Consider the following 14,724-nt stretch of genomic DNA (forward strand, 5'->3'; position numbering starts at 1 on the left):
AATTTTAAAGAACATAATCTTTTCTATGAAAAAATTCGTATAAGTGAACCTATTATGTTCAATATTTTTAATCAAACAATTAATCAATCTGAATGTGAGAGGTAGAACGTAGAAAGAAAAATTAGACTATCAGCCAGTGTAAAAGCACATAAAATTAAAATATGCAAAAGTTGGACAGATACAGGATTAAAACACCTTGCCAATATATTGCTGAAAGAAAACAAATTAGGCAAAACAGGTGATTTGAATGTAAATTATGGGAAAAAAAAACTGAGGTCTTAGCTATTGAATATTTTAAATTATTAACTGGGAAAGATATTATAAAATGTGATTTGATTTTTGATATTATAAGACCTTGGGTATGTGCAAGCCCTGATGGTATAATTTTTGATGAGTTTGAAAATATCCAAGAAGTGTTGGAGGTAAAATGTCCTATATCATGTAAAAACAAACCAATCGTTGATGGAGGTAAAATAAATTTAAAATACTCGGAATATAACTTGTGTGAAAAAATAGTATTAAAAAAAAGTAGTATGTATTTTACTCAGTGTCAGATGTTAATACATTGTACAGGTGTTGAATATTGTACATTTTTTGTTTATAACACCATTCAACCAGTTATTATTAAAATAGGAGAGATCAAACATTTATCAGGTCTTTACTTGAAAAAATGACTTATTTTTATTTCAACTATTATTTACCAAGTTTATTGTTTATTTAATTTGTTTAGAATAAATATGTGATTGTTCTTTATTAATTGGTTTGTTTTTTTTTTTTTTTTTTGAAAGATATTGAATAATGATATTTATAAAAATAACTTGCTTTACATAGCTAGGTATATAATTTTTATTGAAATCTTTAAATAAGTATATAATATGTATGAGCATTTGTAATAAATTATGTAATATTGTTTGTATGTATTATTATGTAATAACTTATAACTTAAATTAGTTAACAATCTTAAATATATACTTTTTGGCTAATAATAATTATTGAATGTTGATTTTTGAGTTAAGGTAATTTAATAGTTAGCATAACCTTTAATTTACCTACTAATTATTGTTTTAGATTAAAATTACAATACAAATAAATAGGTTATCATTTTTACTTACAATTGAAAAAAAATTATTCTTTTATGATGGGATTTTGTAGATTAGTCAAAACACAGAAAATATGCATTATATTATCAATGGAAGGCATGAGGTCCATTGTTATTTTATTCAATATTCCATAGGTTTTCAATCTAGCAAACACCCTTTCTACGTGAATTCTAACACTAGCCACAGAATATGTTTCAATTAATTCATGTTCAGTGAATCTTCCATTATGAAGAATTGGAGGCATAACTAATATACTATTTGTATTTGTTTCACATTGTGTTTTAATACTAGGGAATCCCTTGTCAGCTAGAACTACATCGCCAGGTTCCAATTTACTTAAGAAGCCACTGCCATTTGTTATGAAAGTATCACTAGCTCTACCCCCATAACAGTTGGATAAAAAAACATATCATACCATTAGGCGTAATTGCCACTAATACTTTAATAGTATAGGAACTTTTATATCTCGAATACATATATACCCTTTGCTCTATAGAGTTGGGTTGTTCGGTCTTGATTTCAGTGCAATCAACTATGCACCGACAATTTTGATAATTTTTCTTAAATGCTTCAAGAAGAGTTTCACGAACTGTGTATTTAGAAGGCCGAAATATGAATTCTTTAGTTTTTATTGCTAAAATGTGTAATGTATTGTAAAATATCCGAGTTGTAGTTTGACATCTACAATTAAATAAACTACTTATTGCAGAATATGTAATACCTAATTTAATTTTTATTAAAAACATTAGTAGCCGATTTTCTTTATCAAAACTATAGTAAGATGAATCAGATAAAAAACTCAATTATAAATAAAAAACTTGAAATGTAGTACCAGTTAGATCCTTTAACTGTTGTTCATTTTTAATTGATATAAAACCACGAAAATATCTATCAAATAAAGGGTAATCTGGTCCACATAACTGATCGATTTTCTGAATATTACAAGATTTTAATAATGAGGGTCCAGATATTTGAGTCATAGCATTATTATTATCAAAACTACATTCAAAATTAAAAAAACCAGAATCAGTAACATCAAAAACAACCTGAGTACTAACATCAAATGTCAAATTTGTATTATGAAAAACACTTTCAGATAACTCATTTAAGTTTTCAGGTAGCTCATCTTGATATTGCTGATTCGTTCTGTCTTGACGATTTAGTACTCTTTTATACCTTGCTTCAAGTTGTTGATTATTTTGTGTTTTTTTCTTATATGCTTTAGGAAATATTGATGGAATATAGCCTGGACTTTGAGGATGCTTTGATGGTTCATTATTGACAAAATGATCACCACAAACCAGACTACTATTGATTGGTTGCCATAATTTCCCATTGTCATTAAAAAAAAAAAAAAAACATACATATGTGAAATATAACTTCTTAGCAGTTATTGATATAGTATTGTAGCGCACATGGACATTAAACTTACTCAAGATGATTTATTGCTCGAATCCATTGATTTTTCATTTCTCTATCGTACGTTCTATTAGTAAATCTAAAAAACTTTACATAAGAAGTATTCTTGTATGTGTTAGAACAATTAACAACACAACATATACGATTACTCATATTTATTACGGTTTTGAAGAATTTAGCATAACAACAATCGAATTAGGTAAATACTAAATTCGTACAATACACATTACACTATTTTTTTTTTATATTAATATACGAGTCATAACATTAGTACCGCGTATGACAACCAGAGCGCAATGTTTTCGAGCGGAAAAACACTGTCTATAACGGCCGATAAAACGACAAAACAACATAATGTGCAATGTAGGGAATTGCGTTTTTGACGTGCGCCGTTGGCTGGAAAGCGGATCTTTTTAAAAGCTTATCTCGAAACGGTTTTGTATGTATTATAACGATATTCGACAACTATCGGCAAATTACTCGTGACATTTTTTAAAATTTGAGTGTTTTAAACGTTTCGGTTACCATAAAAATATAATATATATATATATATATTCCCAAAGGTTAAATCCATTCCAATAGATTTATGTATATCACTCGCAGAGCAGTGCAGTGTCAAGATTTGATATTCTCGAGTTCTTTATGATGATAATGTATTCTGTGGGGACGAAACCGGACGAAAAAAAAACCGTACCGTGACCGATCAAGTGTACAGTATTTTAATTAAATCCCGTCTACACAACGGATAAGTGTATATCAGAACCGTTGGGGAAAAGTAAGTGACAGATGTTATTATCATCTTTGTTTCGCAGGACAACATAACATTGTAATGCATGTTTTCGTGCCGTCGGTTTTCGACCGTCCACCGCCTGGTAACGACCGAGGCTGACGTTTGCGAAGCCGGTAAAAATGTTAAACAGAGCTTGAAAGATAGCCGTGAACCTATTATAAACTACGTATATGGTAATGCTTAAAAATAGACGATATATTATCAGGTCAAACGACGGTGGCGGGAGAAACGTCGACCAAGTTTTTCCATTTAAATTTTTTCTTTTTTCCTCTACATAGGTATTCTGTATCTGTGCGATGTATTTTGAACCGGATAAGAAGAGTAAAAAAAAAAATAAAAATAACAACCAATGGTAAAATAGAGTAGAATATAATTTAAGCGGAAAAAGTCATTTAACGGATTATACAATTTACGCAAACGAATAAATGTGGAAATGTCATTTAGGGAGAAAAAACGAGCAATCTGTCGAAATAAACTCGTTAGTAATTAAAAGTTGGCGCATCTAGAACATTAAATTCATCAAGTGAGCAAATGCACGAAAAACTTGTTTGCCAATTGATTATTCGTTAGTGTTTTTTTACAAACGCATGTCGATGAACACGATGTCTTTGCTATATCACTTCAACGCGCATTGCCGATATAGGTACGCATTGTTATTTGGTTGCGTACTACACGAGTTAAATAGATCCCCACAACATGCTTGTCCAGTGAGTAGTAAAAAATATAATTAAATTAAGCCAACGAAAGACTAACAATAATAGTAACGTGATATTATATGCGTTAGCATATCAATCAGTATTGTACAACGGTTTTGGAACAATTTGAAAAGAAAAAAAACGATACGTGCATGTACGTGATTCAATTTGCGAAGCAAACGAGTGAATATCGTAAATTTTAAAATTTCCGACATGAATACATTAACCAAATTAAACCGTTACTATGGACTTTGTATTAATTTAATTAAAATAAATCCTCTGCTAATGTCAAAGACGAAGAAAAAATTCTATCATACTTCATTATTAAAACGCATATTTAATGACGGTTACATTTTTATTTTTTTGAAACTTTTGATTAAATTTTACAGTTTACAATTTAATACGGATTTTAAATCGCTTTCGGGTTTGAATATATTATTATTATTATTATTGTGATTATTCAGATTTGCCAAATAAATTTGCAAGTAAATATTATTATTTAAATGGATTAGGGGATGAGAGAGTCACCCATCAATAGTCATATAACTCATAATGAATCATATTTTATTCGACTAAAGGCACTCGATAGGCGTTTAAATTGAAATTAGCTTAACGTATTTGAAATGCACTAACAACTTTTGGAACCGTCCGAGGGTACCTACCTAATAAGATACGCAGCATCTAGTAAACGAAACGAAATTTTTATCAAAACATTACGTGGCGCCATGCAATTTATAAGAAAATATTAACGTATTAATTATCCGAGGATAGCAATTATCACAAGTGAGACCGGGGAAAATATAATAATGTAATAAATCGGAGGACGGCGGCCGCACGTCCTTCGGAATTATTGTTCATACTAAATCAACAGCCACCACTTTCGGTCGGTATTACTTCTGTTATTGTTGCACGTACATTATATATATATATATATTTGTGTATGTGTGTATTTTTTGCCGGGAATACGCTTCTTGAAAACTAAGCCGCTCGCAATAAATAGACGAAGCAAAAATAAGACGGTTGCTATAAGGTTAACAATAAAAGAGATTGCGACATCAAATCGTCACTGTTTTATTATTAAAAAAGGAAAAAAAAAGGAAAGTAAAGAAATTTCAATAGAATTAACCAAATATCAATAAATTCAGTTCCAGACCGGAATAAAATCATAATATAACTCTGTAATTATTATTTTTGTGTTTAGTCATGAAACATTATTGTTATTGCCTATTGTTTGAACGCTTTAATTCAATAATTGTTTATTCTGAAACCTATTTCTTACCTCTGACTAACGATGTATTAAATGAAATTATGGAGCTACCATCAGATTTGAATATATATTCAATAAGATTAAATGGACATGGCGAGCAGTATTAATGTACCCATTATATTTACAGAATTAAAGAAAAAAATACCTTAACCAGGTTATTAAAACTATTATTTATTTTTTTTAAAATTCTTTTAGTAAAGCTTAATAGAGCATAAATAAAAGCATAAGTAGATGGTATATCTGAATAATTAGCTATTTAAATAAATTGATGAATGACTTCACGCTAATAAAAAATAAATATAAAATATTTCGTATCCAGTTATGAATTATGTCTGAATATTCTGATACTTCGAGTGATTTTTACATAATTGATTGCTAATTTGATTTTTCTCAAATTCAATTTGGATCAAACCTCCACAGATATTTTTTGAATACTATGAGCCTCAGTTTACTGAATTCAACAATGTAAACATGATCCAATATTTAAGTGAACAAAACGTAATGCTGAAATAGTGCAAAATTCTTTAGTTATTACTATACAACCATGCCACCTTAGTTTTGTTAGAATATATGATTATGTACATTTATATAATATGCTTAACGAAATCAGCAAAATATTTAATTATTTTTGGTCAACTTGTATTAAGGGGCCTCGCTACTGCTATTATTTAAGGGGCAACATATAGGCAATTTCTAATCTCATCGTAGCCGTCCGGGATATTTGTGTTAGTTGTAAATGATTGTTAGTGTGTGTACAATTCAATGTGGGTACCGCTCTCCCTTCCATACCATCAGGTATTCACTAGTCGTAATCATATTATTATAATCGATGTCCCGTACTCGCGTGTTGAATGGCTTCGGAAAATTCAGTTCCTTAGTTTTAACTTATTATGCTATGAATTGAGAAAAATAATAATATAGTCCGTAGTGTAAAATAATTTGTATAGTTATTATTGGTATAGACTATCTGGAAATATAAGTAATTGCTAACATTATTATAGGATACCACGAAATAACTATCCAATTATATTACACTGTTAAGGTTTATTTAGCTAGACGCGGTGCGATAGCGGTACGGGGGGCTCTCGCACGCACTCGCACGCACATGTCATCAGGTAATATCGTGATCACAAAAAAATGTTTATTTTTGATTCCAACATGCGTTTCTAATTCCAACGCTATCAGTGGCGTAGCCAAAAGGGGGGGATAAGGGGACTATAGCCCCCCCATAGGCCGTGTTTATATGTATAATGTATCTTGACTATTTAATAGAATCAATGGATGCTCGTTTTAATCAAAGGCTTATTGATGTTATGCCACTTGAAGGACTTATTCCGGCCAATTTAAATGTGTATGACGATAAAAATATTATAAAAACTGCTAAAATATCCGTCCAAGATCTCCATGATGATACATCATCTACAATCAGAGCTGACCTGTTCATATGAAGGCAACAATGGAGTCAAAATACTATTCCAAAACCGAATTCTGCTCTTGATTCACTCTCTCATCGCACCAATCTTCGACTTAACATTAAAATACTTTTACAATTATTCGCCACGTTACCAGTTACCTCTTTAACTCCGGAAAGAACGTTTTCAGCACTTAATCGCTTAAAATTTTTTTTAGAAGCACCATGTTGGAAAACAGATTGAATGGGTTAGCTATGGCTAATATAAATAAAAAAGAGCAATTCGATGAAAGTGAAATAATAACTGAATTTGCAAGAAATTCGCCTAAGAGGATGCAGTTGTCAGAGTGGAACAAGTGACTGAACACTGACACCAAAATTATTATTATTATAAATTATATATTAATAAATATTTTTAAAACTATACTAAAATGTTTGAATTACGTTTAGAAACTCGGTGGTAAGGTTAAGGGTGAATTCTCATATCTTCTCTTACCTTACTTATCCAAAAAAGTGGTTAGCCCCCCCCCCCATTTAAAAATCCTGGTTACGCCACTGAACGCTATGTGTCGAAAATTATCACGATTTTCATTCTGAAAAAATATTTGGATGCTCCGTAATATGTACGAGGGATCGATCGTGGCACATTTTAAAAATTGTATTTAGTTAATTAAATATTTAAATTTGAAATTTTGTATTTTTTTGTATTTACAACAATATTTATTGCAATTCAAACTACAAAAATTAAGAATGTAGCTCGATCGTTCCCTTGTACATATTACGGAGCATCCGAATATTTTTTCAGAATAAAAATCGTGATAATTTTCGACACGTAGCGTTGGAATTAAAAACAGTAGTTTTTGTTAAAAAAAGACGTGGTGGTGAGGCCCCTTAATTTAATACATAATACATATTTTACAAACCTAATATTGTTATATTTCGTAGTTGAAACAATATCCATAATAAATAATAATATCTGAAAAATATAACATTATTTGAACTTAAATTCATCGTCATTATTATTTATAAATTTTATGTGTTCCTAGTTATAATATAAATTGTTTTATGCTAATGTGCAATAACGAATAATACCAAAACTAAATTATAGACCATGTTCATACTATTATTTTATTTGTATATGCATTGTGAAAAATGTAATAGAGTTTAAATTTATTTAAAGCAAATTCTTATCATTTGATATTTTTAATTAAACGTAAAGTATAACATGTAATAAATGTAACTTGTCACATTTATTAATTTAATTTTGTAACATTTAAGAAATATTACTTGGAACGTTGTAACGTGACAAAATGATATTATTATATGTGTATTTTAATCAATACACACGGGAAGCCACAAATATTTTTCTGATTCTCTGTTGCGCATGCGAGGTCTTATCTGTGTCGCTACATCGTCAATTTGGTCGACGGACGACGTTCTTGTGTGCACTCACCCCGTTGCAACCTCTGTCTGTTGCACGACGGATTGCACTGCACATCGTATCGGCAAATTATAAATATTTAATTAGATGGTTTTTTTTTGTTATTTTCAATACTGGCTCTGCTGATACGATGAGGTCGCCAGTTGAAGACTCACTCCGTTTTTGTCGCCGGTTGTGTACGGAGCAACTGTAGTTTTTATTATATCATATTATACACCAACCAAAATGTAATTTCTTTTATGGCGTCGGCCAAACTGGGCCGCAGCTTCTATAGCCCTCCGGGGCTGGTAATGTATATTTTGTATTATCATGTATGAGCCAAATTTATTATTATTGATTATTAAACTATACAACGGTGACGGATGTGTAACAGACCATCCACCCCGTTTCATATTGCTAAAATTCTTATGTGATGGCAATCGAACCTCACAGAAAAATCCGGGACGAGTAACCCGAAGGCGTTCATCGCATTAAATTGAAAAGCATATTATTATTTAATAATAATAATAATAATAATAATTAATAATAATTAATATATTTATTTTTTTTCTTTTCTTTAATTTTAGATGAGGTTTTTTGATCGCTCGATTTTTTGCCTCATAGTAACATAAAATATTATCTTTAAATAAAATCTTATATTAATTTTTCAACTTTAAAAAATTGTCTTTTTCTTGTCTTCAACGGGGTCACAAATTTTTTATATGTACTTATCAAAAATCTTTAGTAATTAAGGTACGGGCAACGGTCTCCTCATCGACCATCCCACATGTTATGTAATCGAATATTATACGGTAATGGAGCAACACCATGGTTATATATTAAATTTTAATTATTACAAAAAAATGCCAAGTTAACTTCGTTGATTAACGCGGTATTTTTCTATAAAAAATTCTATTGTGGTCCGACCTTATGGTCTCGCCCAATAGGTTGGTGACTCTACTTTTTTATATATTTACTCAAATAATGCGCCATGTAAGTTACAACCAGGTCCATTGCATCTAGTCATATTATTTTTATTATTCTGATAGTTGTAACCTTACAACGTAAACAGAATATTATTTAGTAATGTATTCTGAATATTATTTGTGAAGCGCATAGAATGGAACATTCATGGATGTTATATAAAACATGATATCCATATTAAAGTTGAATTTTTTTCTCGAGATATACTCGCAAGCAGTTCTATACGTATTAAAATTACGCGATTGTAACATTACATATTTCAAAATTATGTTGCAGGAACCGTTGCACAGTGAGTAGTTCATGTTGGTCTGTTTGACTTCAACGCGTTTCTATTCTTTTTTTGCTGCCACGATGATGCGTACATTATTGATTCCGATTTCATCCCGGTTGCATTCGACGAGAAATCGGCACGCGAAGTAGATGTTCGACTTGCAATAACTTCGGTTTGCATGATATTAGAATCGGACGTGGTGCGCGCCATAAGTTTCCGATCGTTGCTTTTCTCGTCGACCGCGTACGCGTCCCGTCGCATCGGTTATAATAGCTTTTGAAAGTCCCGAAGTTAAATATACTTCTCTATCGTCAAGTACGCGTCCGAATGGACCGCAATACTTCGAAATCAGCAATCGCAATCGACTGGATTGAGCACGTAGTCCCGCGGCCTTTCAACGATTGCATCACCGGTAATTTTCCAGTCACAACTTCATAGATTTAATGTCAACTGCTGATCAATGGTTTAATCACTCTACGTCCACTATTAACAATACAATGGTTCGAACGAAATTTTAATGTTAATGTGTTAAAATAATAATATCGGGCAGTGTGCGTAGACGAACATGACTAAAAAACAGTGCGGAAGAAGCCGCTTAATAGGAACACTTTTGGACGTAGGTGAAATGTGTCGATTGACCGATTGTTTCTAATACGTAATTGGTTTTATTGATAATAATAAAAATGTATAAATCGAATAAAAGTATCTACTGTGAAAACAAAAATGTATAGGCTAAGCAAAATATGTTTTTATCGTTGCTCATTGTTTTGTGTCGAGCAATTTGATGATTATACGTATAGTTAGAATAATGCTGCCCAAGGTCTTTTTAATCCACACTTTACAAGACTGCTCTCCTGAGGACACTTGGAGCTTCTACAATTTCTTTGCTTCATGTAAATTTCCCGCTGTTTTCTTCTTCGTCTTAGGTGTCAGTCTGTTCAATTGATTGTAGAATTAAAACCGCATTATAGATCTCTCCTTCGATTGGATCCTCTGCTACAACTCTGGTGTGATTCCACATCGATCCAATCTCCGTACACATATTCTGAGAGCTCGACTGGTTTCGATAGTAACGACATAAGACAAAGTACATTGTTATTAAAATACATTGGTTATCGCCAAATAACCAGAATTCGTCGACGAACTTGGCCTTAATTGTTTCAAATAATTGATGTATTGTTTCAATTATCCGAATGATTTACCATGTTTTAATGTATATCCCTAGACATTTTGCTTCAATAACGCGATTGTATACATTGTATACAATCCGTGTTCCTATAAGCGGCTTCTACTGTACATGAATATCGATTTGACGGAGTCGACGAAGAAATGCTCAAACGCCAAGTGTCATTTGCATATTATGAAAATCGATCACAGTGGTTAGTTATGTTCATACATTTTTTCAAACAAATTTTGGACAAATTGTTATACGTAGTCGTTTAATTTTCGTTCGATAATAAATAATCCTAAATCAATCGTTGAACTATTCCAAAAACTAGTCTTGGATTGGTTATCGTCAAAGTAGCGTTGTTTTGAATCGTTTGATCTTCGATCACGATTTATGATGGACGGTGCTCTATCGGTAGTTTATAAGTGGCACATCAATTTTGATATTCGTATGATTTATAAGACATTACTCAGTCTAAATTGTTATGACTCGCAGTTTAAAATTTTCGGTTTAGCATATTTCTTTTTATTTTATATATTAAATGTTTTTTCGTTCGGGCAATACGTTATCGAGCACCATTTATCCATCACCTGATCTACTGAGTTCTCCAAACATAATTTTTTTCTCTCAGTGCGTTTAATTATTCCAATTAACACACCATATTATTATTCACTACGCACTTCGTAATGTATCATATTTAATTCAACTGATTGGCTTTGATTTTCAATCGTTACATGATGCAATAATTAATTGTCGTCTCTCGAAACCGTTAACATTGGGGTTAGTCTATAATCAACCTCAGTGGCGTATATAGGCGGGCCTAGTGGACTACAGCCCCCCCTCCCTCCGAAATGTTTTAAAAAACTTAAAAATTATTTTAAACATATGTTATATTTTAACGTTGCTTTATTTAGAATTTTTGTCCAACGTCAAATCATTTTGAGAGATTCTGTAAATTAAATGAAGATAAGTAGCTTCTATATCTTGTTAATAATTCTTAGATAGCAGTGGTAATTTAAATAATTCAACTCTGTTCATAGTAGTCTCTCCCGAAAATATTTTCTGCATACGCCACTGATCGACCTGTACAATGCATATCCCAGCAACGAATGAGTGAGAACCTGCTGTCGGACCTGATGGATAAGAGTCATTTTTAAAAATAAACCGTCGAACGTTCTTGATACATAGCGGACGAGCTCCCTAGTCTAATCCAAGTTATTCTAACAACCGAATCCAATCCACCCACGTCGCTGAAAACGTGAGTTACGTGACGAAATAAAAAAAAATACCATATCCGAATCGCTATAGATCGGTACTATTCCATCATCGTCAGAAAAATATTTTCCAGTGCTTTCGATTTCCGCTCTGGCGGTAATCGTACGTGGTGTGATACAACGCGCACATGTCTCACCGAAATCTACTACAGCAGTACAATCGCGTAATTACGCATGCGATTGATACACATAGTATATATGTATATACAATACAGGTGTATAAATCTCACTGATGTGGAATCGCGTTAGCGTACGGCAGTGCTCCAAACAAGGAGTTATTGATATAAGCATGTAATATAATGTACATTTAACAAACGGATTTTTCATGATCGGGGCACGCCGGCCGCGGCAACGTCAATAGCATAATCATCATCATCATCTGGTCATTATGGTAATAACGTTGCGAGTTATATGTGTCGACCTGTTTTCGATGGGATTTCTTTCCGATAGTCCGAATATTATTGTACACTCGATTGCGGCGTTTCATTTCGGACCGTTTCTTCCTTTCGTGAAACGATAATGACGCGCACTTCAGTGGAACAAAACATTTACCTCGTACAGAACTTTAGGGGATCATGGCATTTGACCGATACAACTATCGGCTAGGCGAGAAATACAGCCGATGGTCCCAAACGAATTATAGTTCATCAGAAAAATATAAAAATAAAATCATATTTAACTAAATTATAAAAAAAAAAAAATGATTTGTACAATAATCAACAATGTCAAATAAAATATTTATTAAAAAACTAAGAAAGAAGAAGACCATTATAAAACTGAAAATAATTAATATTCAATGTGGTTATGTAATTGAAAATATTTATAATTTATAATAGCTTATACATTTATAGTTGTATTTAAAATAAGCTGTACCTTTTAAAAAAATATTCATCGTCCATTTTGGTTATTAGTTTATACAATGGATTGGATAAGTACTTATTTGAGAACATAATTGACAATGTAGAAATTATAAATAGTATTTTTTTATGTAGGTTCATTGATCTTTTCTCCGTGTACAGTAAAACTCGTTATCATACTATAATGCAGTGCTCTTGATAAATTGAATCATTTTTTATGTTCATTCGTATCGCGAAACCTCTATTCAGCAGTACGGTTTTCAATGTAAAATACACTTTGAAATAATCAAAATATCGATGAATATTATACGCACCTGTATTTCGATTTATTTTTTTCCCCCGAGCGTATAGTAGGTATAAGCATATATTATGTTTCTCAGAACCCTTGAGATATCTCTTCGGATCCTGTGACACGAATCAAGGCCGTGTATTATTGTAGTTCGAGTAGTTCAAGTAAATATCGTGGTGAACCGACCGATTATGTGAAAGCTGTTTTAACCATATGTGGCTATTAAAATGCATATTGTTGCAAACTTATCGTAGGTTTTGTATCTATTTGGCTAGCCTGCCATTCGGATGGTTTTAACTTTTCTCCTAGGACCCACGACCGCAATTTTCGTACGCAAAAAGACGTTCCCGACGATACTGCAGCACCTCGAACGACTCTGTTTCGGCATTCTTTGGTATAATCATAGTCCAAGGATATTTTATCTCTACTACAGCGGCTGCATTTGTTTTTGTTTTTGTTGTTGTTGTTTTTGCTATCATTATTATTATTATTAGTATTATTATAACTAAACTCGGGTCACAACAACCGCAAGTTTGACCACAAAGCTAACCCTCAGTTACGCGTGTGCAAGGTAATCAGCGCACACGGTTTCCCTGAACGATTTTTAAACACTATAATGATACGAACAATTACTTGTTTACTAAATATTACAATGGCGCATACTGAGGAACCATGTTGAAATCAATCATCGTTATAAGTAAAATATGTTTTGTGAGTGTTAACGATTAAAACCGATACGTGGGTTTTTTTAATTTTTTTTTTTTTTTAAATGATCTACTATCAGAACATCTAAGACGGACGTGTAATACTTTAACACCTTTTAAGTTCGTCTTGAATAATACTTTTTGGCACCGCTAGTAGATATACTACCTTATACTACAACCGAAAAATTCATTTTTTTCACGAGTTCAAAGAACAGAAACCAAACATGTTTGTTACTTTAATTTTATCAATATTTCGTATTTTATGTAATTTTCGGACGTACTAAGTTTATTATTATTATTTGTAATTGTACGTTCGTAGTTTATTATCTTACTTGTATTTCGTCGCTGAGGAAAAATTACTTTGTATTTTGTTTTCAATTTAGACAGACATTATTATTTACGTAAGTCTCGGTCATAATTGATTTCAGTTTTTTTTTTTCGTTTACCAGTTCTTTCATAATGAATTTTAAAGCGAAATATATATATATATATAAAGAAATGAATGCCTTAAATTAATTAATAAATAATTTTACAGCCTGACGTCCGATAAAACGGTACTTCGATATTGCGAACAACTCTATCAAATCCGATTCACACCTGCAGCGTATTCTAGCAGTACAGTTATAAGTTATTCCGGTTTTTGTCGTCTATAGGTAGAATATCCAGCGAAAAAAATAAAACAAAAACAGCTAATTAAATTGAAAGTCGTTGAGACATCTGCGGATTGAGTAAAAAATTAGAATCTTATGAATATCTTAAGATTCCCTTTGTTTCCGCTCCGAAAATTTTCTCGATGCAAATTCGTTGTACGTCAACCGTGCATTAAACGAAACGCCTTACGTCAAAAAGTGTTCGGAAAATGCGGGACCCGTTTGTACGACAGTGATCTAAGACGACCGTATTCGCATTCCCAGTACGCATAGTTAGGTGCACTACATAGCGAGTTAAAAATTTAAACGCAACCGTCGGCAGAAGCAGCGTTCAAGGGATTCCGAGAAAACTCTCGACGATGATAAAATACAAACTCGTACGCTAGTCGCCAACGGTAGAAGTATGCGCATTGCGACGTCGTCGT

At 32.0% G+C, this 14,724-nt stretch overlaps 1 pseudogene; it reads right to left on the reverse strand.

Annotated features, from left to right (window-relative positions):
- Positions 1-1,125: 1,125 nt before the first annotated feature.
- LOC112690306 lies at positions 1,126-2,672 on the reverse strand (annotated as a pseudogene).
- Positions 2,673-14,724: the final 12,052 nt, after the last annotated feature.

This window comes from Sipha flava, unplaced genomic scaffold (assembly GCF_003268045.1).
Source record: "Sipha flava isolate LNK unplaced genomic scaffold, YSA_version1 49_pilon_pilon, whole genome shotgun sequence".
NCBI classification, from domain to species: Eukaryota; Metazoa; Arthropoda; class Insecta; order Hemiptera; family Aphididae; genus Sipha; species Sipha flava.